Raw genomic sequence first — 26,980 nt, 5'->3', positions numbered from 1 at the left:
CCTGGTAGTCCCTATTGGAAGCCATGTAAAAGCCTGGCAGTACTAGGGTCGCTGGTTCGAATCCCAACCACGGCACCACCTGCCTGGAGTTTGCATGTTCTCCCTGTGACTGTGTGGATTTACTCCCACACTCCAAAGACATGCTGGTAGGTTAATTGGCTCCTAACTAAATTGTCCCTAGTATGTGTATGTATGAATGTGAGTTAGGGACCTTAGACTGTACACCCCATGAGGATTAGGGACTGATGTGAATGTACAATATATATGTAAAGTGCTGCGTAAACTATAAGTACCTGAAATAAATAAATGTGAAACAGTGACTATGCAGGGGCACAACTGGGAGACAAGAACACAGTATTGTCATCCTATAACAGGAAAAACCTGAATATGATCCTCATGGCAGGATCACTAGGGTTTTTTTTTGTTTTTTTTAAAGCTGCAGATTACCATTTGAAACAATATTAACCCCTTCACGCCTAAGGGTAAAACAAAGCTAAATGCCTAAGCACACATTTGTAACATTGACGTGATAGTGAAACCGTACATATCATTATTATCATTGGCCTTATATATTGTATTTTTATTATTGATTATTTACTATTTTAATGGGTATTTTAGTGTAGATTTATTTTCATACTGAGCGCTTCATCCAATTGTGTTGTTATACATATCATCACAACTACTTTGTATATCCAGGTGAATTATACCTTGATTTTTTCAGGACAAATTGGGCTTTTGTTTGATGATAAATGGTAATGGATATCTCCTGATTTTTTTTTATTATCAAAGGAAAACTGTCCCAAAATAGTAAAAAAAAAAATCATTTTTTTCTATTTAGCTGTGTGTTTCTTGTTACTGCCATAACCTACCACCAAAAAACAACCCAAAACAAATTTTCCAGCTCTTGACGGTCGCAGCGATACCATATATGTGTATGTTAGTTGTTGTTTGTACCCGTAGTACAGCCCAGAAACAATAGTGTGAGTTTTGTTTTTTTTACCTAAAACACACTGATACTGATGCCAAATTGTTTTAAAAATCCTGACTTTGACCCTGACCTTGACCCAAACACTTACCCTGTCACTGAACTAGATCAAACCTTGAGCTAGGTATTTTTTCTTTCTTATTTTCTTTAATTTTTTAATATTTATTGATTTTTTTTTTTTTTTTTTTAACAAACATTTTTTTCCCCTTTATGCCAGGAGTTAGATATACAATGTATCTCTTTCATCCATTCATAGAGAGAAAAAAAAAAACCACAAGGGGGCTGGGCTGTACAGTGACTGATCACTGTAATAGCCAATCAGAGGCTATCACAGCGATCATGTGACCCGGAATCGGGAGTCCCGGGTCCCGATCATTAGAACAGGACCCGGGGCTCTCAGTGACACCCCGCTCTTTGTGCTGGGAGTGCGCTGTGCGTTGCGCTCTCTGCAGAAAGACAAGTACACAAATATGCTGCCCCACAGAAAAAAGCCCAGTTCTGTGAGGCCAAATATTTGTTATTATAGCGAACTCTTAGGCCTCATGCACACAGGACGTTAAAAAAAACCTCTCCTAGAAGCAGGGGCGGACTGACCATTTGGAAACTCAGGCACTGCCCGAGGGCCCGAGGGCCCGGGGTTAGTAGCGGGCCCCATGAGATGCCCCTGGTACCTTTTTTATAGGCTTTTTTGAGTTTGGGCAAGGACACAGGGGTCCCATGATCCCCTATTGCCTGGGGGCCCCATGAGTTGTCAGTCCGCCCCTGCCTAGAAGCTGTCCTCCTGGCAGCAGCATTAGGAGAGGTGCTCTACTCAAGAGATAGCAGTCTATGCTAGAGGAGAGATTCCTTACCCACAGGACTGAGAAGGTCAAGGCAGCTACGCGAGTCCAGGGACTGAAAAGCCCAGGACAACTAGGTCCTGGGGACTGTGGGAATTTTGCTCTGGAGCACTGTCTCTGAGCAGAGAAGACTAGGTTCTCAGTTTGGGATTGGGATCGGGAGTCCAAAGGCTTCAAAGAGTCTTGGGTTGGACAAAGTCTTTAATGCTCTTGCTTACTACTCCAGGAGTCGGGTGTTACTTCCATCCCGTTAGGTGAGGTGCTCCACTTAAGAGACAGCACTCCATGCTGGAGGAGAGATTCCTTACCTACAGGACTGAGAGGGTCAAGGTGGCTAAGCAAGTCCAGGACACTGAAAAAGTTGGGACAACTAGACGAGTCCAGGGGACTGTGGGAATGTGGAGGTCTCAAAGAAGTGAGAGTGCTTGGGGTGGCAGGAGCAGGGGCGGACTGACCATTTGGAAACTCGTGCACTGCCCGAGGGCCCGGGGTCAATAGGGGGCCCCATGAGATGCCCCTGGTACCTTTTTTATAGGCTTTTTTGAGTTTGGGCAAGGAGACAGGGGTCCCATGATCCCCTATTGCCCGGGGGCCCCATGAGTTGTCAGTCCGCCCCTGCCTAGAAGCTGTCCTCTTGGCAGTAGCGTTTTTGCAGTGCCAGTACGTCCAGGAGCAGCTAAACGTGTCTAAATGCGTCAAACACTAAGCGTGTTTAGCGCTTGAGTGTTAATTAATTTCAATGGTCAGAATAAATTACCATTCTGGCCAATGAAATGAATTAACGGCCAAGTGCTTGACGCTGGTAAACGCGCCTAAACTCCTGTAAAAGCGTTAGATACTTTTACAAGCACCAGGCGTTTTTTTCTGCAAAAACGCTACTGCCAAGAGGACAGCTTCTAGGCAGGGGCGGACTGACAACTCATGGGGCCCCCGGGCAATAGGGGATCATGGGACCCCTGTCTCCTTGCCCAAACTCAAAAAAGCCTATAAAAAAGGTACCAGGGGCATCTCATGGGGCCCCCTATTGACCCCGGGCCCTCGGGCAGTGCACGAGTTTCCAAATGGTCAGTCCGCCCCTGCTCCTGCCACCCCAAGCACTCTCACTTCTTTGAGACCTCCACATTCCCACAGTCCCCTGGACTCGTCTAGTTGTCCCGACTTTTTCAGTGTCCTGGACTTGCTTAGCCACCTTGACCCTCTCAGTCCTGTAGGTAAGGAATCTCTCCTCCAGCATGGAGTGCTGTCTCTTGAGTGGAGCACCTCACCTAACGGGAGCCCACACTTGTCCCCTGATGGAAGTAACACCCGACTCCTGGAGTAGTAAGCAAGAGCATTAAAGACTTTGTCCAACCCAAGACTCTTTGAAGCCTTTGGACTCCCAATCCCAATCCCAAACTGAGAACCTAGTCTCCTCTGCTCAGAGACAGTGCTCCAGAGCAAAATTCCCAAAGTCCCCAGGACCTAGTTGTCCTGGGTTTTTCAGTCCCTGGACTCGCGTAGCTTCCTTGACTCTCTCAGTCCTGTGGGTAAGGAATCTCTCCTCTAGCATAGAGTGCTATCGCTTGAGTAGAGCACCTCTACTAACGGGAGACCACACCTGTCCCCTGATGAGAGTGACGCCTGTCTCTTGGATGTAGCACATGCCTGTCTCCTGAAGGAAGCCTTCAGTAAGGCCACACCCTTCCTTATAACAAGTGTGCACCCCTGCACACTCATACAGCCTGCAGGTCTCCAGTAAGACTTGGACACAGGATGGAAGACTTTGCCCCATCCAAACTCTTTGGACTCCAGATCCCAATCCCAAACTGAAAACCAAGTCTTCTCTGCTCAGACACAACACTCCGGAGCCTCTCAAGCTGTATCTTTGAGAACCTTATGTGTCTTCTGTCTATACGCACACCGTGGTAGGGCCTGTCACATGAGGAATATATTTAAATTAAGGTTTTTGTTACCAGAGGTTGTGCCAGCTATAAAGCAGTAGGTGACACTGGCAGCACCAAGAACTGACAGAAAAAAGAAAAGCATGCACTACCATTATGACTGAATTTTTTTTTTAAACGAGAGTTCCCCTTTAAGATTTTGAAGTGATTGCAAGCATAACGAATTTCAATGTTTTCTAGCCAGAATACGCATTGTGTTCTAGACATGAAATATTAGCAGGGTGTATGACAGACTCCATGACAGCTGTGTATAAATCTCTTCCAGCCATAGAACACATTTGTTTTCCTCCCTTAGTCACATCCCTCTGAAATGATACTAATCAAAGTATAAATAAGGCGTTCTTAAGTGAATCAAGTGTTGCCAATATGGGAAACAGGAGGAAATTAGTGGCCGGTGATGATGTAGTGTATTCACATTTGTGCCAAACCTGCTCCACTTCCACCCTAATATCCGCCATTCAGCCAGTAATCTGTTCTTCATTGAGCTGAATGATAAATGGGGGTCAGCTGAGAACAGGCGTCGTTTGTGTCTTACTGGCTTACGTTAGCCACACTATATTTCTTTTGTAAAATTCTGGTTAAAGGGTCAGTTCAGTCAAGTTCAGTTTTTGGCAGATGCTGGAGAGTCAAAGCATAATTATAACTATTGACTATTATAATTTTCCTTTACCATCCAAATCAATATACAGGCCTCACTACTGACCTCAGATCATCTAAGTTATGGGTAATGCTTAGGTATAGTACTGTAACAGACTATTATGTGTGATCACATGGCTTCATTTAGCAACAAAGCCATGTGATCACCAGGCCAACAAAGACATGGTGATTACATGGCTTTGTTAATGGGCGTTTGATGGCTTTATTGATCAACAGAGCCATGTCACACAGAAACAGGACCTTAAAGCAAGATTATACTTATACATATATTGACCATAATTACCTTCCTTTACCCTTCAATGTAATTTACAGACTTTGCTACAGACCTCAGAACAGCTAGATTACAAATAATCCGGCAGTGGACTGTTGTGCTTGATCACATAACTTTGTTTAGCAACACCTAACCAGTGAAGACATGGTTATTACACAGCTTTTGTTATTGCGTGTGACATACCTTTGTTGATCGACAGAGCCATGTCACACAGTGGTGGGGCCCCAAAGCTTGATTATATTTATAAATATATTGACTCTTATTATTTTCCTTTACCCTTCAATGTAATTTACAGACCTCAGAAGAGCTAACCTATCGTTATACCTAGCCAGGCAGCACCCATAACCTTGACCAAATTGGCAGGCTCTACCGTACTGCAGCAGACACATGGCTTTGTTTATCAAAAAAGGCCATGTGACCACCAGGCCAGCAAAGAAATGGTGATCACATGGCTTTGTTGATGGGGTGTGGCATGGCTTTGTCGGAAAACGCATGTTAAATTGCACAAGTATGAATTGGGTCTTAATAATGAAATTAGCAACAAAATTAGTAATGCCTCTATTGAAAATCAGGCTGCCTCTCATTTAACAAAGTATATGCAACAATATTTTGTGTATTTGTGGCCCCTGTGCCTGCAGTCCTAGGCAGCCAACTGAGACCGTTTTGTAAAGGTCTATGACAAATTATGCAAAGACAAGACAGATTTTTACTGAAAACCACTCACAGATAAGAAGTGGTTAGGATTGTAGGCTTACTTGAAAAAAAAAAAGCGTAGTTTCACTTTTGCTCTCAACTTTGAGAAAACCTACATATTTGATGTGTGTTCCCATTCACACAGCATGCCTAAAAATTTGTTTTATATATATATATATATATATATATATATATATTTTTTTTTTTTTACCTTTCTAGTTGTATCTTTTCAGCAGGCCTCTTGGGCAGGCTGCATGTCACTCTCAAAGTAAAAACGGTGGGACAAAGTGGGGACAGACTGTTGGGAATTACATTAACAGAAGTAAGATATGTGTGGTTTTTGAACCTGGCTGAGGCAGCCACTTTTCAGCTGACAATTTTCTGCCCAGCTCCTTCAATTTTTCGAGGGATGTTGGATGGGAGGTAGCCAACAATGCTATAAACTAGGCAACAGTTTGCCTGTTCCCGAGGAACCGAGTGACCAAATGCAGTAAGTAAAAGTACACAATGTACATTCTTAATCCCACTCAACACTGAATTTTTACAGATGGGTTGGGTACTACTTTAAGGTGTATAAAGGGCTGGATATATATACCGTACCCTGACAGACATTTTTTTCTGACCACTGTCTACCCAAATCAATTGGCTAGCCAGTTCCTAATCAGCATCGATACACTTCGGACCAATGAAGAAGAGAAATGACTTAGACCTCCGGGGTGATAGACTGTAAATACAGAGTACACTATTCATAGAAAAGCAACAGATGTGTAGAAACAGTGCAGGGACATCATGCACATTCTTCTCTATTAGATTATTTCCGTACAATTACTGTACACATTGAGCGAAAATCAGACATTGTTTTCATGTACAATAAAATTTTTCTAGCTTGCACATTTATTTTTTTTATGTCCAAACAGGCAAAATCAGCTGTCGAAAGCACTATACTAATAATCAGATAATCGACCGGTCGGTCCTCATATGGAATTTGTCTTCCAATTTTCCTATAGTGTGTACCCAGCTTTAGAGTATACACTGTGCAGGAATTATGCCACCCCAGTAAGGACAGCTGAAGATTTCCAACCTAGCAAAAGGCCAGAGGAAGATGGCGTCAGCCTTGAGGTAGCTCAAAGACATTGCACTGAAATGTAGGTAAGTATATCGGAGTCTAGTTCCACTTTAATAGCAATCAACATGACATGTAGATGGTTGTGTGTGTCTCCCTTGGTAGCTTTGTGAACCTAGACCATGGGCTTTATTGGCTATTGAGAAATATGGCCATGGGTACTTAAAACTGAATGTAAACCTCACATAGAATTGATGTAAGACTTTTAAAAGTAATTTGTAAATAGATTTTTCTCTGGATCATTTATTTTCAGTGATTTCCAAGGTCCAAAAGCTCTACAGTAGTGCTACATGGTATATAGGGAATACAAGCAGAAAGGGTTAAGCCTGCAGCTAGAAGTTTGTGAGAAAGGACTCAGAACCTCTGTGCCTCCTCTGATAGCAAACATCTGGTCTGAAAAGTTATGCAGGCACAGGAGATGAAACATGTGGGCTGCAATGTCACATCTTTCTTTAACCCTAATGCTAAAATACAGCTGTACTGGGGCCAGACGAACAGTCTGGGGGGTAGGTAAAAGGGTGAAATGGCTGACTTGTGGGTTGGAAGGCTAAACGCTTTTCATCAGGGGTTTAAGAATAAGCAGTCTGGGAGGGAAGGAAGGCCCTTTTTTCTAGACTGGAAAGACCCAGAAGCCATAGGCAGAAATCAAATTTAGGAGAAGATAAAATGGACAGTGGACTGTATTGTGACAGTATCTTATAGGGGAAAGTTGGGAAAATGTGCATAAGTAGTATGGACTGGAGAATAGTAAGGATGGATGCAAGACTGTAGCACATAAAATGGACAGTGGATTAGACATTGGAGTGGATAGGATGGGCACAAAACAGTAGTACATAAGATGGACAGTGGATTGGGAGTTGAACTAATTAGGATGGATAGGTTAATAAAATGGATAAATAACACTATGTTATAAGGAAAAACTGGAAATTGTAAAGAAGTAGCATTGACATTGGAGTGAATAGTGAATGGACACAGGAATATAGCAATATGGACTGTGCTAAGTCAGCCGGAAACTGGACTGTGCTGCATAAGATGCAGAGTGAACAACGTTGAATGACATGGTCAGTGAATTGTGCTGAATAGATGGAAGAGTGGATTTTGCTGAACATCAAGAAAAGCCAATCAGGGTAAATAAGATTGTGAAGAATGGGATGGAGAATAAACTATGCTGAATAATATGGCGATATGGAGAGTTGATTGCATTAAATAGCATGGGCAGTTGATTGTGCAGTCAGTATATTAGATGTATAGTGGACTATGTTGTATAAATTGATAGTGGACTGTGTTGAATAAGATGTGGAGTGGAGTGGACTGTTTTCGATAAGATGTAGAGTGGAGTGTGCTGGATAAGATGTAGGGTGGACTTTGCTGGATAAGATGTAGGGTGGGCTGTGTTGGATAAGATGTAGAATGGACTGTTTTGTATAATATGTAGAGTGGATGTAGAGTGGACTGTGTTCTATAATTTTTTGAGTGGACTGTGTTCTATAGGATGTAGAGTGGACCAGGGGCGGACTGACCATATGGAAACTCGGGCACTGCCCAAGGGCCCGGGGTCAGTAGGGGGCCCCATGAGATGCCCTTGGTACCTTTTTCATAGGCTTTTTTGAGTTTGGGCAAGGACACAGGGGCCCCATGGCCCCATGAGTTGTCAGTCCGCCCCTGGAGTGGACTGTGTTGGATAGGATGTAGAGTGGAATGTGTTGGATATGATGTAGAGTGGAATGTGTTGGATATGATGTAGAGTGGAATGTGTTGGATATGATGTAGAGTGGAATGTGTTGGATATGATGTAAAATGGACTGTGCTGGATAAGATGTAGAGTGGACTGTGTTGGATAAGATGTAGGGTGGACTTTGTTGGATAAAATGTAGAGTGGACTGTGTTGTATACGTTGTAGAGTGGACTGTGTTAAATATGTTGTAGAATGGACGGTGTTGGATAAGTTATACAGTGGACTGAGTTGTTTCAGTTGGACAAGTTGTAGAGTGGACAATGTTGTATAAGTTGTAGAATGGACTGCGTTGGATAAGATGTAGAATGGATTGTGTTGGATAAGATGTAGAATGGATTGTGTTGGATAAGATGTAGATTGAACTGTGTTGGATAAGATGTAGAATGGACTGTGTTGGATAAGATGTAGATTGGACTGTGTTGGATAAGATGTAGATTGGACTGTGTTGGATAAGATGTAGAATGGACTGTGTTGGATACGATATAGAATGTACTGTGTTGGATAAGATGTAGAGTGGACTGTGCTGGATAAGTTGTAGAGTGGATTGTGTTGGATAAGATGTAGAATGGACTGTGTTGTATAAGATGTAGGGTTTGTGGACTGTGTTGGATATGATGTAGGGTGGGCTGTGTTGAGTAAGATGTAGAGTGGGCTGTGTTGGATAAGACGTAGGGTGGGCTGTATTGGATACAACGTAGGGTGGGCTGTGTTGGATAAGATGTAGGGTGGGCTGTATTGGATACAATGTAGGGTGGGCTGTGTTGGATAAGATGTAGGGTGGGCTGTGTTGGATAAGATGTAGGGTGGGCTGTATTGGATACAACGTAGGGTGGGCTGTGTTGGATAAGATGTAGGGTGGGCTGTATTGGATACAATGTAGGCTGGGCTGTGTTGGATAAGATGTAGAATGGACTGTGTTGTATAAGATCTAGGGTGGGCTGTGTTGGATAAGATTTAGGGTGGGCTGTATTGGATACAATGTAGGGTGGGCTGTGTTGGATAAAATGTAGAATGGACTGTGTTGTATAAGATCTAGGGTGGGCTGTATTGGATACAATGTAGGCTGGGCTGTGTTGGATAAGATGTAGAATGGACTGTGTTGTATAAGATCTAGGGTGGGCTGTGTTGGATAAGATGTAGGGTGGGCTGTATTGGATACAATGTAGGCTGGGCTGTGTTGGATAAGATGTAGAATGGACTGTGTTGTATAAGATCTAGGGTGGGCTGTGTTGGATAAGATGTAGGGTGGGCTGTATTGGATACAACGTAGGGTGGGCTGTGTTGGATAAGATGTAGGTGGGCTGTGTTGGATACGATGTAGAGTGAAGTAAGCTATATAAAGATGTAGAGTGGACTCTGCTTCATATAATGTACAGCACAATGCACTGAATCATATGGACAGCATGTATGCGAAACAGGATGGGGATTACTGAAAAGGATAAACAGCACACTTAGAAATAACAACAGAATGTGCAGAATAATATGTAAAGCAGACTGTAGATTTCAGTGTTGTCAGGGTTGTCCTGAAGAAAATGGATGAGACTGTATGAAAGGAACTACCAGATGTATTTGTACAGAATAATGTCTAATGTATGCAGAGATTGCTAATTATCAAGGACATATCAATCCATAACAGCTATGCTGAAAATGGTGTGGTTTCTCAGATAATTAATGGATACATTTTGTCTTCCTGACCATGGCATCGAGTTTTCAAATTCATTTTCTGTCTGCAAATTAAATGTACATACATAGTCATTGTATCCTGAAAGAAAACTGTAAAGATGTCCAAGGGCAGTCAGATGAATATGCCGGATCCACACACCCTCATGTGCATTGACTTGGCTGAACATTCATGTTTATGCCAATGGAGAATGGAGGGGGATGTTGTAGCCAGGTTGTGAAAGAGCCTCATATTTCAGGGAGGAATACTAGTGATTGGTACAGGTTCACTAACCTTCTTAATGAAATGCTCCTGTAGACAACAGCTGGCTGACAGAGTTGGCGCCCTTCCATAGACATGAGATTATCAATCTTTTTACCATAACCTGCTATTAACCATTACTAATACATACAATGTCCATAGAATTACTGTATTGAGAAAATACTGCATCTGACCATACTGTATATAGCCTTATTTGTTCCCAAGGAATTCCCAGATTAAAGTGTTACATATTCAAGAAGGTCTGTGTACCCAAACAATGGGTATCACACACACCCCACAATGGCCTTTTTTGCAGATTTGAAAAGAAATATCCTCAAGAAAAGAGGAGAAAGGGCAACATGATCAAAATCCTTTGGCTGGGCTTACAGTATTGCACTGCGGTAATGGACAATAATATGCAAAAATGTGCATTATGCACATTGGTGCACATTCTAATGGCAGCCCAACACATCTTACAAATGCACCTGTGTTGCAGGGCCTGTAACGCACAGTAACAAACTACTGTATGTAAATGTGACATATTTTACCAGACAGTTCTCCCACTCTCCATTCTGAAGGATCCTATTTTCTGCTTGCAGCTGCTCATGGGTAGGAAAAGAGGGAAGCCGACAGCACTGAGGGATGGGGGCACACAGGGGGTCCTGGGCAGTAGGGGGATACATATAGTGCACAGGGAGGGCAATGGTTGGGGTGGGGGGGAAATTACTGGAACTGATCCCCTGTATGACTCTCTGCAGCAGCTGAAAGCCAACAAAAGGTAGAGGAGAAAAAGACAGCTTTCAGTTGCTGCAGAGAGAGCTATACAGGGGATCGATCCCAGTAATTGCCCCCCTCTGCCATGCTGGTCACCCTCCCTGCCTACATCCGATTTTCCCAGATTTCTGGGCCACCCTGCTGGCCTGGGCTTTTTACAGGAGGACAGGTGGTACCCCCTTATCCATGGCCCTGGAAAAATCCAATAGGTTCAGATGTTCAGAGTGCTAGAGTTTGCAGGTTCTTGTGTGGTTTTCCTTTGGTTTCATCCCATAAATTGGCCCTGGAATATATTTATGAGACTGTAGGGATGGTAAGCTCGACATGGACTGAGGTGAATGGTTCCTTGTTTAGTGCATTATACTGGTGCTCTAAAGGTACTAAACATAGAAAAATAGATTGAATGTCTTCATACTGCCTATGTTCTAATGTCTCCTGTTACATCATAAAGCTGTCCATATATAACTCCTGCTATTACACCATCCTTCCCAATAACGTCTCAGCATCATATTGCTTCCTCTAACCGCTTTTTTCTCTATTGCACATATCGCTATGATTTAGTATTTCTTACATGGCACTGATGGATTATTTTCTTTTTAACTTTCTAAATGTATAGAGTATCAACATAATATACATCAGCTAGTCGAGACCCATTTACATCAGTTCCTCCCACAGAGGCGCTCACACACCTATGCTTCTATCGGAGTTCACAGACACTACGGCCAAATTAAAGGGAAGCCGATTAACCTACTAGTATGCTTTTGAACTATGGGAGGGAACTGGAGCACCTGGAGGAAATACCATTCCATTCAATAACCCGCTTTGCTTCATGTAACTACACAAGTATACAATTTTGATACATTAAAAAGGCGATTAGCAGTATATTCTTGTAGTTTGTGTAACCATTAAACAAGGAAACAAGTTTCCGCTTTCACATAATTAAATCTCATTATGGTCTTTCTTTACTTTTCATTTTTATCCCATCTTGCTTTGATCCAACATGTGATCTTATTCTTGCTTCAATATATCCCAGGGTATGACAGGGAAAGTCTCAGAAATCATTCATGCTATGGCGTTACACAGTGGGGCGCCATTTATTCCGGAAGGCACTCCAATGGATGTAGGCAACTCACCAAAATGCCCTTGTGTTGCGGCGCACTGTCCGTTTTTCCATGTGTTACGGTGAGCTGTCAGCCCATTCAAAGTGAAAAGTCAGCCTTAATGCAGCATGCCTTAACACCCATGCATTACTGCAAAGCATAGTGTAATTGGGGTTGTATGATGGCCATTTAAATGGAAATTTTCAGCAAGTTCATTCATATTTAATCCACCATTAATTGCAAATATGAAAGAAAGTATTATTTTGTATCACAAAGTATTCTTTTGTATTCAATCTACCACCCACTGGTTTGAAAAAACACCAGAATTCTGTAAATTGTGAAGTCAAAACTGGGCTTGTATCCATCAAATGTACCTTTCAATGGGCTAAATTCTAACATCTAACTAACTGATATTCAAAGCAACTGAAATCCAAAGCACTTACCCCTTATACCTTTCTTGCCTTATTTGCACAGCACTATGCATTTTAAATCACCTCCAATTAGTAGGATGTAGGTTCTCGGACTCCCCTGAAAGTCCTGGGGTGAGGGCAGGTGTCCCTGTCACCAGGTTCTGCCTCATCCATGAGGTCTCCCTTTTGTGAAGCCCCACCTAGTACTTGGGTGGACCTTGCCTTGCCTCCCTGAGGAATGGGATCTGCTTGATTCTGGCCAGGTGGACCATGAGTACAGTCCCCATTAGGATTCTTGCATCCTGGGGATTGGGGCCAGAGTTCTTTCTCTTTGGAGGAGGACTAAGTGTACATCCTGCGCATTTTTTGTGTGCGTCACTTTTTTTGAGCTCACTTTCTTTTTTTGCGCCTGGTGTTAGTTTCTAGTGCGCACACTAAAAAAAAACTAATTGAAATGCAACTGAACCGTGAAAAACCTACTGCAATTTCAATGAAAGCGATCAGAAATTTCTGCCATGTTTAATCAAAGTTATTTCAATTCCTTTTCCTTGCGGTTCATGGAAACCACCATTTTATGTCTTTGCGAAATGGGATCAAAAGTCTGACCACTCAGTTAAGTTGCCATACGTGTGGGCAGATCTCCGTACCCAGTAAAGTTTCTATAGTCCATAACATAAAGACACATAGGATGCTCTTCAGCTTACTGTCATATCACATATATCCATCCATGCATAGTACCCACTTTTTCTAGCTGCACACACCTTCCTTATGGCGGTGCTCTGTGCAGTGTCTTCCCTCTGCCTGATTACAAATCTACAGTACAGGTATCTGTGAATGCTCACATCAGTGCTGATCAATCCTATATTCACAGCTGTGGCTGTTGGGAAAATCCATGTAAATTGGGATATTCCCAACGGTCAATGGAGTACTTACTGCAAAATTTTCAATGGGAACAAAATGTTATATTGGATCAAACATGGATTTACATTCACTGTCATGACACGTCAATTAAATTAGACCAAAAGTGGTTTTATTTCAATAAAAATTCCTGATAGTCACTAAACCAGAACTTTAGCCTCAACCTATCCATCTTTTACATACATACATCCCAGGGGCGGACTGACCATTTGGAAACTCGGGCACTGCCCGAGGGCCCAGGGTCAGTAGAGGGCCCCATGAGATGCCCCTGGTACCTTTTTCATAGGCTTTTTTGAGTTTGGGCAAGGACACAGGGGCCCCATGATCCCCTATTGCCCGGGGGCCCCATGAGTTGTCAGTCCGCCCCTGATACATCCATAAGTAGTGGTGATAGGGAATAATAAGTTCAAAAATATCTACCTTTTCCCTGGAATCCTTGAAGTTGTTCTACCAAAGGGGCCATGGATGGCTCAGTTTTTTTCAATAAAAAAGGAGAATGGATTCCCCCATCCGCACAAGCGAGATGGAGGAGTCCTCCCTGCTACACTATTGTATTATGACAGCGGGGATTCCTCCACTGTCAGAATACACTGATTAGAAAAGATACCAATAGTCCTGTTTGAGAGGAGTCGATCATTATATCAACTTCTCTCAAACAGGAATGGCCATAGATGGATTGAGATTCAGCTGGTCCCTACTGACCTGGCTGAATTACGATCTATTATAGCCAGTTTTCTTCTCAGCTCACACTATTGAGATGTGGGAACGTGCATAGTAACACACATTACTGCAACGTGGGGCAAAGCACGTCACTTGCGTTGGTGCCATTCATTTTGAATGGTGTCCCAATGCACCTTCCTGATGGACGTGCATTGCTGCACATTGCGTTCCAATGCACTAATGAGCATTGCGGTGTGTTGCCAGAAAAAGTGCATGTCTCTTTTTCTGGGACGCTGAGATGCTTTGCCAGCAATTCATTTTGGAAAAAGAAAAACAGTGTTAACAGAATGCACTCCAAGAGAAAAGCGTGAATCTAGCCTTAAGCTTTACCATTCCTGATGAACCGGATGAAATTTGCTTAGTGCGCAGCATTGTCAGCCCCCTCCCTCCAGACATCCTTCGATTAAAGAATCAATGGAACCGGGTGGAAAGTTGTCTGCCTAAAGAAAGGCTGCATCCAATCAGATGCATCCGCTGTCTGGGTATTCTGACAGCTGTTGCTGCTGCCAGCTGTCAGGATACAATAGCCCAACAGGGAAGATTCGTTCAAGCGCTGTTAGCATGGAGGGAGAAATCTTCTATATTTTAAGCCTGCGAGCTGAACGAAAAAAATATCAGTGTATGATCACTAAGGGGTTGATTTACTAAAACTGGAGAGGGCAAAATCTGCTGCAGCTGCGCATGGTAGCCAATCAGCTTCTGACTTCAGATTGTTCAGTTAAGCTTTGACAATAAAACCTGGAAGCTGATTGGAAGCACCCTCCAGTTTAACCCCCGTTCACATATCCACGTTCCTGTGGTCCACGTTTTGCGCAGGCACGAGAGCCCATTCATTTTAATGGACTCCCGTGCCCCGGGCACACGCAGGGAAGAAGTCCCTGCACTTCTGAAAACGCAGCTCGCACGGGAATCTCGGTTCCCAGTACGGTTGCGATTTCCAGTGCGGGCGGCGTGCCATTAGAACTAATGGCACCCGCCCGCAGGTCTGCATTTCTCTGCGGGTGGTGCGGCTGCACAGATTTGTGTGCGTATCCACAGCGGCACCACCCGCACATATGTGAACCCAGCCTTAGTGCATCAACTAAGTGTTCAGGCAGAGTCAGCCTGGTAACGTCATTCACCGAAGCCCTTCTGTAGAGACCGGGAGATCAGTGCCATGATCGGGAGATCATTTTGAAACTTGCACGGTTGTTATGGGGTGGTTAGGCAATACATGAATCCAGCAAAACAAAACTGTATTGTCCCTGGAAATTCAAGGGCAGCTAAAAGTTCTTCTAAACTCTATAGAACACTGTCAATTCTAATATTTCAGGTACGTCAGAGGTGTGTGCAGCCACCCCCATGTGCCGCCCACCGATGTGCATGCTGCCTATCACTATATAGTGTTTACTACCCAACAGCCCCGGAGGCAAGTGGCTGGACAACTCCAGCAAACACTGACAGCCATGCTGGTATCAGCAGTTCTGCAGCCAATTTAGAAACAGAGCTAAATCTAAATGTGACAACACGCAGGCAGCTCTTTCTTTAGAGAAGTAACCTAAGATACACAAAGCAATTGGAAGTTCTATCTATAAATGCAAGTACTATGTGAACACTTCTCTTTCTATTGTCTTTAAGGTTTACATTAGTATAGTGATTGTTAGGCTAAATCCTTTGTAGACTCATACCCTACCACATTATAACTAGCAGGTGGTAATATATTGTATTTGTGGTTTATGGACAGGCTTATAGAGACATTTGTTGCTTTGCATTGCAAATTATATGATGCCACCTTAAGTCAGGGCATGTTTGCCAATTAAACTTCATGAATCTTAAGAACTCTGAAAGTTTGTAGTTGTATTACTGCTAAATGTGTATATATGCTATCTAAGTTTTAAAATAAGAAAATCTACCTGCTATGCTTGTTTTTAGCTTACCAATTATTTAAATAGAAGTAGCCCATGCAACTATGAGAAGAACCTACAGAGCAGAAAACCTGGGACTGGCTAGTTGGAAACCCAAGTATTGGGGTGGCCATACAGAGCCCTGATAAAAATCAAAGTTGTCATTGTTTTGGGCACATCCTCTGTCATTTGAGTTTTGTAGAGGTGCACTACGATTATCAAAGGCGACATAATAAAAAAAGATTTTCCAACATATTTTCAGTGAAGTAACAAAGATTTCACTGACCATGTGCAGCTAACACCGGTCAATAGAATTGGTAAGATCTGGGCAGAGAACAAAGCCTTCAAGGATTGGGGGCACCTCTGTGCCTGTTGTTCTTGGTCAGGTATCTGCATGTTTATGGTCAGCTTATATCTGTCATTGCCCTGGAATTCCAAGGGCAGTTTTGGAATTGTTTTTGGACCCCAAACTTTATGGTTTTCAGTACAATGTATTGAAAATTTTAGAGATACCTAAAAGTAGATTTGGAATCCCCAGTAGGACATATTGGATTTTAAACTATCTGGTTTCCAGTACAATGTATTGCATATGTAGAGACCCTAAAGAAAGATTATGGAATCACCAGCAGGACATATTGAATCCCAAACGATCTGGTTTGCAGTACAATGTATTGCACATCTATAGACCCTAAAAGTAGATTTGGAATCCCCAGTTGGACATATTGGATCTTAAACTGTCTGGTTTCCAGTACAATATATGAAAAATCTAGAGACCCTGAAAGCAGATTTGTAATCACCGGTAGGACATATTTGATCTTAAACTATCTGGTTTCCAGTACAATGTACTACAAATCCAGAGACAACTAAAAGTAGATTTGGAATCACTGGTAGGACATATTGGATCTTAAACTGTCTGGTTTCCAGTACAATCTAATGCAAATCCAAAGACAACTAAAAGTAGATTTGGAATCACTGGTAGGACATGTCGGACACACTCAGAATTCAAGAGCAAACTATTGGTGCTATATAAACATTGTATAATAATATTAATATACTAAATCATAACCACTATAGTACTACAGTCTCTTTACCTTGTTAAATGTTCTTCGGACTTTGTTCGGATTGATAGGGCAAAGTGATATCCACAACACACGATCGAAGCCCAAGGAAAGTTCGCACTTGTAAATTCCAAACCAGATTAACCTGCCAATTTTGGTTTTAACCTGAGCACATGATCCAGTTGGAGAAGAGACCTGTAGCCCACACTGTATCTGGACAGGTCCTCTTCTTCTGTATTCTGTTCCACGATGTTCTCCAAGCCAGCATCTTAGAACCATCAACCTTTCCTCTCCCACTTCACAACTGCCAAAGTAGGGGGTTTTTGGGGTGTGCTCACTACACCCATGGTTCCTGCTCTCTTTTTCGCTCTCTCACTCCTTCCCCCTCTTCTTCTTGAAAAACAAAATCCAGATGTTTTCCTCTTTGGCTCTGGGACTCTTCTGGGAGAGAAGAAGGGAAGGAGGGGGTTGAGTGGCTGCGCTTATTAAAATGAGGGAGTGGGAAAAAACTTAGAAAGAAAAAAAAATTGCAAGAAGCAGTAGAATCAGGAAAAAGTGTCTTTTTTGGTCAACAGCTTTGACTTAGACAAGAGGACAGAAGAGAATTCAGTACTCACTCCCCTTGTGAGTCTCTCCCTGTCTGTCCCCTCCTCCTTTCTCTGCCTCCCCCTCTTTGTAGAAACACAGTCACTATTCTTTGCTATCTAACTAATTATGGAAACTACAATTTCAAGGCAGCTGCTATGATGGGGGGATGGTCCCAGACCTCCTTGTTCTTGCTAGGATCTGCGCTTCTGAGGTTTCCCGAGGTTTTTAGTTTAGGGAACAAAAACTTGCAGAGTGTTTAGATCTGGAAGCATGCAAAGGCTGAACGCAACCACAAGGTGACAGGGTTAGGAGGTACAGAGGCCGTGTGTTGTAGGCAGGACGAGCTCTCAGCAGAAAATATTGTCTGTGGTTTGTCAACCGAAGGGGACCTACAGGTCCCAACATGTGGGGACTCCCCTACCTCTCCAGACATCATATATCGCCTGACAGCAAAGCACGTGGGATGGTACATGCAAGGCAGCAAAACACTTAAAAAGAAACCTTTATCCTATATATATAAAAAATGAACAACCAAACTGTAGCAAAAACCCATATGGTAACACAAAACTGCACTGTTCGCTAACGACGGCAATACATGAAAATAACTTTGATCACAATAAATCGCACATTTTTTTTGCAAAAGCGCAAACAGTGCATACAAAAACACACACATACAAAAGGTGAAAAACAATCAATACATGGTCCAAAAATACTCCCAAGTATTGTTAAAGTGTTACTAAACCCAGGACCCCGCATTCACTATATCTGGTCTCCCAGGACCCTGCATTCACTATATCTGGTCTCCCCGGACCCCGCATTCACTATATCTGGTCTCCCAGGACCCTGCATTCACTATATCTTGTCTTCCCGGACCCTGCATTCACTATATCTGTCTCCCAGGACCCTGCATTCACTATATCTTGTCTTCCCGGACCCTGCATTCACTATATCTGGTCTCCCCGGACCCTGCATTCACTATGTCTGTTCTCCCCGGACCCTGCATTCACTATATCTGGTCTCCCCGGACCCTGCATTCACTATGTCTGTTCTCCCCGGACCCTGCATTCACTATATCTGGTCTCCCAGGACCCTGCATTCACTATATCTGGTCTCCCCGGACCCTGCATTCACTATGTCTGTTCTCCCCGGACCCTGCATTCACTATATCTGGTCTCCCAGGACCCTGCATTCACTATATCTGGTCTCCCCGGACCCTGCATTCACTATATCCGGTCTCCCCGGACCCTGCATTCACTATATCTGGTATCCCCGGAACCTGCGTTCACTATATCTGGTATCCCCAGACCCTGCATTCACTATATCCGGTCTCTCCGGACCCTGCGTTCACTATATCTGGTCTCCCCGGACCCTGCATCCACTATATCCAGTCTCCCAGGACCCTGCATTCACTATATCTGCTCTCCCCGGACCCTGCATTCACTATATCTGCTCTCCCCGACCCCTGCATTCACTGTAGCTGGTCTCCTACAGTACATAAATAATGGAAGTGCAATTATTTTAGTAAATATAAACTGCTAAATACCTTTTCTCATCAGTAGTTAGAGCAGTCTTGTGACTTCTATTCGTGTCCAGCAGAGCACTGGTTACAGTTTGTAGGAGGGGGTTTTCATTCTCCTGTAGGAGGATGCAGAACCCCTGACCTCTGTCTGGAGAGTGCTGATTGGCCCTGTGCTGATCACATGCACTCTCCCAAGAAAAAAAAAAGCTCTCTGGCAATATACACCAAACTGAGCATGTGCAGCTTGCCCCAGAGCCAGAGACACTGCAAGAAGGGGAGGATCAAAGAAGTCAGGATCAAACATCCTTTTTACACAATGTGGAGGATTAACCCCTTAGGTTCCACAGTGAGTATAACAAGAATGCTTTACTGCATATACAGACTGATTTTACTGTTGGGGGTTTAGTAACACTTTAACCACTTGCCCTCCTGAGGATTCCCCCCTTCCTGACCAGGCCATTTTTTTTTGCAATACGGCGCTGCGCTACTTTAACTGACAATTGCGCGGTCATGCAGCACTGCACCCAGATTACATTTTTTTCCCCACAAATAGAGCTTTCTTTTGGTGGTATTTGATCGCCTGTGCGTTGTTTTTTTTTTTACTTTTTACTATTAAACGTCCAGTAAAACAAAAATAAAAAATCAAATTTCATCATAAATTTCGGCCAAAATGTATTTTGCTCCATGTCTTTGCTAAAAAAAAATCCCAATACGTGTAAATTAATTGGTTTCATGAAAGATATAGCGTTTACAAATGGCAGTATAGATACTGGGATTTTATTTTATTTTTTCTAGTAATGGTGGCAATCAGCGACTTATAGCAGGACTATGGCGGGCATTCTGACACTGGGGGGGAACTGACTTGGTGTCACTGACATCCCCAGTGACACCCAATACAGTGATCAGTGCTAATAAAAAGCACTGACACTGAACTAATGGCACTGGGCAGGACGGGGTTAACATGTGGGGCGATCAAAGGTTAACTATGTGCTGTTTTACTATGTGGACTGTGTCCTTGTGTTTCACTGTAAGCAAACTGCTTTGTATGGCTCTGCTATGCAGAGCCATACAAAACAAGGTGCAGGAGCTGACAGGGGAGAGATCTGTGTTATTTATACACAGGTCTCTCCCCCATCGGAGATACTCGGCGATCACCGAGTGCCAGCGAGTAATCAATGGCCGGGATCCAGTGATTGACAGCTGAGTCCTCGAATGGTGGCGCGGGTAGGGCACCGCACATGCGCGCCCCCTACCCGGAACTACAATATCACGTATATATGCGTGATCTCGTGCACCTCTGCTGCCCTGTAGCAGTATTTTTGCTATAAGGCAGAGAGGAAAAGTAAAGCTTAATTTTTTTTAAATAAAACAACAAACATGTCACACTTACCTGCTCTGTGCAATTGTTTTGTACAGAGGAGTCCCGATACTCCTCTTCTGGGGTCCCCCGCCAGTGCGCCTCCCCGGTGCTGAGTGCCCCCATAAAAAGACGCTTTCTGTAGGGTCACTTGTGTTGGTTCCCGGCTGCTATCAGTCTGCCCTGTGAGGAGGGAGGGAGCCAAGAGAGCTGTTGTGTTCTTGCACCGGCAGTGATGTGTTTTGTTTTTTTTGGTTTTGTGCTGCCCTAGGCAAGGCTAAAATTGGGCACCCTCGCATCTAAATTTGTCCCACCCTTTCATCTGCAAACTCCACCCCTTCCTCTTTAGGCTCCATTCCTCCCACTGATACCAATGATGGGGCACTATTCCTCCCCCTGACACCACTGATGGGGCACTATTCCTCCCACTGATACCAATGATAAGGCACTATTCCTCCCACTGATACCAATGATGGGGCACTATTCCTCCCACTGACACCAATGATGGGGCACTATTCCTCCCACTGATACCAATGATGGGGCACTATTCCTCCCCCTGACACCACTGATGGGGCACTATTCCTCCCACTGATACCAATGATGGGGCAATATTCCTCCCACTGATACCAATGATAAGGCACTATTCCTGCCACTGACACCAATGATGGGGCACTATTCCTCCCACTGACACCAATGATGGGGCACTATTCCTCCCCCTGACACCACTGATGGGGCACTATTCCTCCCACTGATACCAATGATGGGGCAATATTCCTCCCACTGATACCAATGATAAGGCACTATTCCTGCCACTGACACCAATGATGGGGCACTATTCCTCCCCCTGACACCACTGATGGGGCACTATTCCTCCCACTGATACCAATGATGGGGCACTATTCCTCCCACTGATACCAATGATGGGGCACTATTCCTCCCACTGATACCAATGATGAGGCACTATTCCTCCCACTGACACCACTGATGGGGCACTATTCCTCCCACTGACACCACTGATGGGGCACTATTCCTCCCACTGACACCACTGATGAGGCACTATTCATCCCACTGATACCAATGATAGGACACTATTCCTCCCACTGACACCAATGATGGGGCACTATTCCTCCCCCTGACACCAATGATGTGGCACTATTCCTCCCACTGATACCAATGATGGGGCACAAGTCCTCACACTGACACTAATGATGGGACACTGTTCCTCCCACTGACACCAATGATGGGACACTATTCCTCCCACTGACACCAATGATGGGGCACTATTATTCCCACTGACACCAATGATGGGACACTATTCCTCCCCACTGACACCAACGATGGGGCACTATTCCTCCCCACTGACACCAATGATGGGGCACTATTCCTCCCACTGACACCAATGATGGGGCACGATTCCTCCCACTGACACCAATGATGGGGCACTATTCCTCCCACTGACACCAATGATGGGACACTATTCCTCCCACTGACACCAATGATGGGGCACTATTCCTCCCACTGATACCAGTGATGGGGCACTACTCCTCCCACTGACACCAATGATGGGGCACTACTCCTCCCACTGACACCAATGATGGGGCACTATTCCTCCCACTTATACCAATGATGGGGCACTACTCCTCCCACTGACACCAATGATGGGGCACTATTCCTCCCACTGATACCAATGATGGGGCACTATTCCTCCCACTGATACCAATGATGGGGCACTATTCCTCCCACTGATACCAATGATGGGGCACTATTCCTCCCATGGATACCAATGATGGGGCACTATTCCCCCCACTGATACCAATGATGGGACACTATTCCTCCCCACTGACACCAACGATGGGGCACTATTCCTCCCACAGACACCAACGATGGGGCACTATTCCTCCCACTGACACCAATGATGGGACACTATTCCTCCCACTGACACCAATGATGGGGCACTATTATTCCCACTGACACCAATGATGGGACACTATTCCCCCCACTGGCACCAATGATGGGGCACTATTCCTCACACTGACACTAATGATGGAGCACTATTCCCCCCACTGACACCAATGATGGTGCCCCATCATTAGTGTTAGTGTGTGAGGAAACGTTAACCGAGGTGTTAGTAAACTGAGGTACGCCTGTATTTCTATTACCAATGGAAAATACATTTTTAAAGTTGAACTCAAACATGCACAAAAAGTGCATTGAAATATATTCCTCAATAGCTACAATCTACTCTGTGTGCACCAAACTCCTTTACAAACCCAGATATTACCTTGTAAAGGTAGCAGCGACATCATCACTGTCCCATACCAACCTGTGCATTGTGCAGAGATGTGGGAGGGACTCAGCACACCCCACTGTGCTACAGGCTGCCTGCAGAAAATGACATGAAGGGGTGGAGACAAGACCAGTCACCCTACACAAGAAGACAGAGCAGCAGTGAGCGGTCTTTATTACAGGAAGCTCCTGCACAGAGGGAAAGCCCCACACTGGATTACTGCACGGATCTGGAACAAAGACACAAGGCACACCATGTATTTAGATCTCAGAGTTCACCTTTAATAGTCCATCTGTGTAAGTTTATTTTGTAATATGAAAACCTATCTCTTCAGGGAAGCCTATCCTGCCTTCAGCTAATAACGGAATCTTCTACCAGTCCATCCCCCACAGTTACTACCTTTTGTACCACTAGCCCCTCCCTCTTAGATTGTAAGCTCCATGGATCAGGCCCTCCTATCCCTCTTGTATTGAACTGTATTGTATCTGTATTGTCTCCCGTTATATTGTAAAGCGCTGAGCAAACTGTTGGCGCTATATAAATCCTGTATAATAATAATAACATATTTATCCTTCACATCAGTCGCTAACCCTCAAGGGGCGTACAATCTAAGGGTCCCAACTTACATTCATGCATACACATAACAGGGCCAGTTTAGGCTCCGTTCACCCAAGAGAAGTGTATAGAGTTCAATAGGAGCAGCTGCAGCGATCCTGTATCTGGAACGACTAAGGCTCCATTCACATCAAATCCAATTTTGAAATTGTGCAACTTACAATGAAGTTGCACGATTTCAAAATTGGGTGAGATGCCGATTTCCTTGCGATTTGCAAAACATCTGACACAGATGTCTATTCAAATCGCAACAAAAGTAGTACATGTACCACTTTTGAAATTGGTGCGGCTCCAACCAAGTCAGAACCGCACCGATATGACCGCTCTCATAGCAGACAATAGGGTAAGATGTGGCATGCGATTTGTAAGTCACAGGGCATGCATATCACATGCCAAGTCGCATCCAGTGTGATCCAGCCCTTAACCTCCTTGGCGGTATGATTCTTTCCGATTTTTTGTGCTGAAAGCGGTACCATTTTTTTGCATGGAAATATGTAGTTTTTTTATTGTAGGCTGTAATTTTTAGGAATAACTCACTGAAATCTGTCCGAACAAAAGTCTAGTAAACATCCCGGGTATGATAAAATTTGAAACACAAAATCATAAATTATAATTTAATAAATAATCATAAAAATAATAATATAATAATAAATTTAATTCAATATAATCAAACCAAAAACACTGAAATTTGAAATACAGAGGCAAATTCACACATCGCTGAGCTCAGTCGCAAAATTGTTTTCAGTGTCTGATGACGAATTTCCCCCACGAATCATTATCACTCAATTCTGCAAGTGGTTCTGATTTACTATCGCTGTTCTCTAGCTGGTCTAAAACCGCTTTTGATGTAAAGGAACGCCTTTTGGACGCCATGGACGTTTCTAAGTTTCCAGGCAGAAAGTACAGTAAAAATGCAGGCAGGGCGCCGGACAAAGCACTCGGGACAAAATGTATGTGAAATGGGTTGAAACTGCAATGTTTTACTATGTAATAATCATTTTTTAAAAAATGACATTTTTTAAAAATGTCAAATTTGCCGCCGGTTCTGGCGCCCGTACGTCCCGACGTCACAGGGACCGGAACACGGAAGCCGGATGCCGGCATCGGCCGGAGGAGATGGCCGGGGACGCTGCAGGGGACACATCGTGGGAGCGAAGGACAAGGTAAGTGCTGCAGGGACTCCCTGAGCAACGCTGCATGGTAAGCCCGAGTGTAGCTCGGGGTTACCGCTCTTTGTACTCAAATTTTACCCCGAGCTACACTCGGGAATACCGCCAGGGAGGTTAAAGAAAGTCATGAGCTGGATGCCTGAAGCCTAAGGGCTCGTTCACGCTTGACTAATTTATCACTCTTGGCAAATGCCCCTATAGCGTTTGACAGCCGTTAGACAGGCATTTTGGAAGCATTTTTAACACTCCTCAAATGCTCCCCAAACGCCCAACGCGTGTTTTTGAGGCGTTTTGCAAGCATTAAAACCACACCACAAATGCCTATAATGAAGTTTAATGGTATTAACACTCCGCAAACGCCTCGTAACCGCCTCACAAACGCGCCACAAATGCCTGCCAGGCATTTGAGGAACGTCACCATAGACTTGAATGGGAGGCTTCAACTCCTCCTGACTCAGCATGAATTTTGCCGCAACACTAACGCTTCAGTGTGAACAGCACTGTGTGCTGCCATGTGTAGAATTTTCGTAGGCTTTTGAGGAGCATTAAAAACACTTCCCTTTATCCTTTAACACCATATGTAGGCACACTTACGTACGTTTAGGTGCATCAACCATTTTTTCTGTCCAAACGCTTCTCTCAAGAATGCACTTGTGATGGGTATTTTTGACCGCATGTGAGCGCCCCTCTACAAATATGCCAGAAAACACCAAAATGTGCATGGACACATTGGCTAAAATAGAGTTGCTTCTACAGGCTGAAAGAAAAAAATGCCAAACACCTGTATAAGCAGCATTTTTTATGCCCGGTGTACATGAGGCCAAAAAGCAAATGCGTAAAAGCTTACATGGCACGTGAGTGATTAGGTTTAGATCTACTGTAAAGAATTTGTAAAGCCAACATTTCATATTCCTGATATTTGCCCGCTGTACCATGTACTTGTATGAAAAAGTCTCCTGTTCTCTTTGTATTGCTTCCTTTGTGTGAAATCCCTGGTGTTCTTTCTAGTCCAACACAACAAACACTTTTCTCCTGCGCTAGGAAAAGACTCAGTAGACCCAATAGGAATGTTCTGGAATTTTCTGGACTATGCACTGCTTGCTGCCCTCTACAGACCGGGGTGGTCCAAATACACTGGATGCAAATGGAGAAACAGAAAAAGGGTGCACCGACCTAGTGCTTTATCGTTTAAAATATTTATTGAAGAAATAAAGTAAGTATCATACTCACAATGGACATAATAACACAGGCATGTCAAACTGAACAAGATGTAGGATCCAAACAACATCTGAGTCCATACGATGGAACCCTGGATGACCAACGCGTTTCGAGGACACAACCTCTTCCTCCTGTAGTGTGTAGTGCAGACTCCTGTAGTGTTGGCTCTGAGGAAGAGGTTGTGTCCTCAAATCGCGTTAGCCAGTTGGTCATCCAGGGTTCCATCGTATGGACTCAGATGTTGTTTGGATCCTACATCTTCTTCAGTTTGACATGCCTGTGTTTTTATGTCTATTGTGAGTATGATACTTACTTTGTTCTTCAATAAATCTTTAAACGATAATGCACTAGGTCGGTGCACCCTTTTTCTGTTTCCCTATTTGCATCCAGTGTTCTTTCTAGTCCCTATTAAGAACTGATCACACTAGGCAGGAGAGCACAGCATGGTCAGTTCTCTAGCTGTGCAAGGAACTCAGCCTGCTGTCCTCCAATGATCAGACCAGAGGTGGACTGACCATTTGGAAACTCGGGCACTGGCCGAGGGCCCGGGGTCAGTAGGGGGCCCCATGAGATGCCCCTGGTACCTTTTTCATAGGCTTGTTTGAGTTTGGGCAAGGACACAGGGGCCCCATGATCCCCTATTGCCCAAGGGCCCCATGAGTTGTCAGTCCGCCCCTGGATCAGACTTGTCCATCCTGACTTGCCCTCCCTGCACATCCATTCACTGGGGAAATCAGTGTTCTGCTGTTACTCCTCCCCCAGCTCTCTGAGCTCTTTATGCAGCTGAGAACAGAGGGTGTGTGATCACTTAATAGGTATTTATAATGTTTTTTTTATGTATACACAAATGTTTTACCTTTCATATCTATTTTAAACTGAATGGGTTGTTTTACAAGGTGAGGGTTTACATATCCTTTAACTGTAGTTTGCAGGAGTTGAAAAAATCCATATAAACTGCAAACAGATGAAACCAGTGCAAAGTGCAGCTTACTCACCATCTTTTGTTACAGCGCATGTTTTATATGAATCATTTTAATCCAATTTATCGGTCTATAGACATTGCAGAAGGACGCGTTGTCAGTTTATAAATGAATGAAGATGATATAAACATTGAAGTTGATTTCAGTTCATGCGGATGTCTTTGCTGCTAGCCTGCCAGAGTTCCTGCGATTCCTCAGCACAGGAAGTGTCGCTGACATC

At 43.9% G+C, this 26,980-nt stretch overlaps 1 protein-coding gene across 2 annotated transcripts in view; it reads right to left on the bottom strand.

The window, feature by feature from the left end:
• The window catches only part of S1PR2 (sphingosine-1-phosphate receptor 2), a 108,341-nt gene extending 90,396 nt beyond the window's left edge, over positions 1-17,945 (bottom strand). For both annotated transcript variants that reach the window (XM_089657643.1, XM_089657642.1), the window contains exon 1: positions 17,061-17,945. The gene's annotated coding sequence lies outside the window, so the exon portion shown is untranslated. The remainder of the gene's footprint in view (positions 1-17,060) is intronic.
• Between the last annotated feature and the right edge of the window lie 9,035 nt (positions 17,946-26,980).

This window comes from Staurois parvus, unplaced genomic scaffold (genome assembly GCF_062004578.1).
Source record: "Staurois parvus isolate SC_StPar_1 unplaced genomic scaffold, SC_StPar_1.0 ptg001014l, whole genome shotgun sequence".
NCBI classification, from domain to species: Eukaryota; Metazoa; Chordata; class Amphibia; order Anura; family Ranidae; genus Staurois; species Staurois parvus.
Note: the sequence above shows the minus strand (reverse complement) of the source record. Positions and strands in the feature narration are given on the sequence as shown.